Source organism: Dipodomys ordii, unplaced genomic scaffold (assembly GCF_000151885.1).
Source record: "Dipodomys ordii isolate 6190 unplaced genomic scaffold, Dord_2.0 Scaffold2708, whole genome shotgun sequence".
NCBI classification, from domain to species: domain Eukaryota; kingdom Metazoa; phylum Chordata; class Mammalia; order Rodentia; family Heteromyidae; genus Dipodomys; species Dipodomys ordii.
The window spans coordinates 1,268-3,385 of record NW_012269924.1 but is presented as its reverse complement, the minus strand read 5'-3'; the positions used below and the strand labels follow the sequence as shown (position 1 = coordinate 3,385).

Sequence of the window (2,118 nt, the reverse complement as noted above, 5' to 3'; positions counted from 1 at the left end):
CTGAGCCCCAACCCCTTTCAGGGTGAAAAGCAGTCACTGGGGACTCATTTTGGCATGGACTTATTTTTGTAGCAATTTTTAAATATTTATTTGCTCTCTTGTTGCATTGTTGCAATGTCAGCTTATCTTCATCCAATTTTTTTCACATTCTATATTTTATTTTATGTTTTCTCCATATTTCATAATATAATGCAATTATTGCACAAAGAAATTCATATTAGTACATTACTAGTGGTTTGCTTCATTTGAGAAAGGTTCTCTGCTTTAGAGTTCCCAACACATAGTCTCTTCTCTTATGACAACGGTATACCCCTGGAAAAAAGGGGCCGGACAGGAAATTGGAGAGAGCCAGTGGGGTATCTCCAGATAAGGGAACTCTTAGCCACATTCCAAAAACTCACACTGCCATGATCAAGATCAAGAAACACACCAACCCAGCCCAGAGGCTTCTCTACATAGTGAGGCATCAATGGGGAGGTGGTAAAAAGGGTGTAAAGAGTGTTCTCCTTCACAATCAGAAGGAGGAAAACGTCCTCATATTCAGTGAGGTTGCTCCCTATGGCAGAATCCCTAACAACTCCCAGGGCCCAGGTGGAAGAGTCATCTACACTAACCTCCCAGTAATGTTTCCCAGAGCTGAAGACTGGGTGACCAAAAGCAGTGAAGAGGAGGGACTCTTCAGAATTCAAAACTGCGTATTGATGGTCCTGTCTAACACTGCTCCCATGAACTTGATTCCCCACAGCTTCATTGAAGGAAATCTCCACCCGGTACTGGCTGAGCCTCTCTATCAGTCCAGGCATGGGAGGGGCACTGAGCCGTGGCTTCAGAGGGAGAGGCATGAAGACCAACACTGACTCACAGCTCTTTAGGGTCAACTCTACATCCTGAAGCAGTTCCACATCTGGCTTCTGGTATGTTTCCATCAGCTCCTGATACGTTTTCCTGAGTTGATGCTTCTTCTGAAGCATTTGTGTTTCCCTTTCTCTGAGTTGCAGTAACATGGCTCTTCCTTCATTGATCAATAGCTGGGAATGCTGTCTTTCCTCCTCCCGGATACCCAGCTGCAACATTGTAAAAGCATCTTGGGTCATGCCTCCATATATGTTCACATAATGAATCCATTGGTTGATGAGTCTCCTCTTCTTATGTAAATTGCGCTGGTTTTCTTGAGTCTTTTCCCATACAGTGTCCATCCGCTTTGAAATCACCTCCCTCTGTTCCTCAGCAGCCCTTTCTATGAGATGGTGTTGGTGAGCCCTGTGCTCCTGAGACTGGGAGCAGCTCCTACAGAGCAGGGCCCTGTCCACCTCACAGAACATCTGCTTGGTCTCCCTGTGTGTCCCACACATATATTCCTCAGACCTCAGGAACCGCCTGAGGCTGGCTCTTCTGGCAATGGCCACCAGGCTCCTCAGAACCACGTTGGTTTTGAGGTTTCTCTGCTGGCAGGGTCCCCTGCACCCAGGGCACCTGGCTGGAATCTGGGTCTCTTCCCAGCAAAGGCAGAGACAAGGTCGACAAAAACTGTGCCCGCACTCTAGGGTGACTGGCTCTATGAAAGTATTCATACAGATGGCACAGCTCACTTCCTTCTGGAAGGCCTGGGCAATGTCAGGGTCCATCATTTCTAGAATCTAATGAGGTGCTGGTGGCTCACCCCTAAAAGCCTAGCTACCCAAGAGACTGGGATCTGAGGATCAAGCTTTGAAACTGCCGAGGCCACAAAACTCCCCCTGAGACAGACTCTTATCTCCAATTCACCACTCCAAAATCAGAAGTGGGCTTTGGCTCAAGTGATAGAGCAGTAACCTTGACCACAAAGGGGCCCTGGAACAATGCCCAGTCTTGAGCACAAAGTAGGCCAGGGACAGCACCCAGGCCCTGGGTTCAAGCCCCACAACCAACAAAACAACACCACCACCACCAACACCAAACCAAGGAGAGAAGTATTAAGAGAAGAGTAGATTCTCCCACTCTGATCCTCACCTGGAGTTTCCAAGATCCAAACGGACCTCTGTCCTGCTGCTGAGGGATCTTCTCCAGCAATGCTGAGTCTCAGACTTCTGCTCTATTTATACTTAAAGGGGGTGGGCCCAGGAAAGGGAGTGTCCCTGG

At 48.1% G+C, this 2,118-nt stretch overlaps 1 pseudogene; it reads right to left on the bottom strand.

Moving 5' to 3' along the window:
* Positions 1-401: 401 nt before the first annotated feature.
* Positions 402-1,625, bottom strand: LOC106002070 (annotated as a pseudogene).
* Positions 1,626-2,118: the final 493 nt, after the last annotated feature.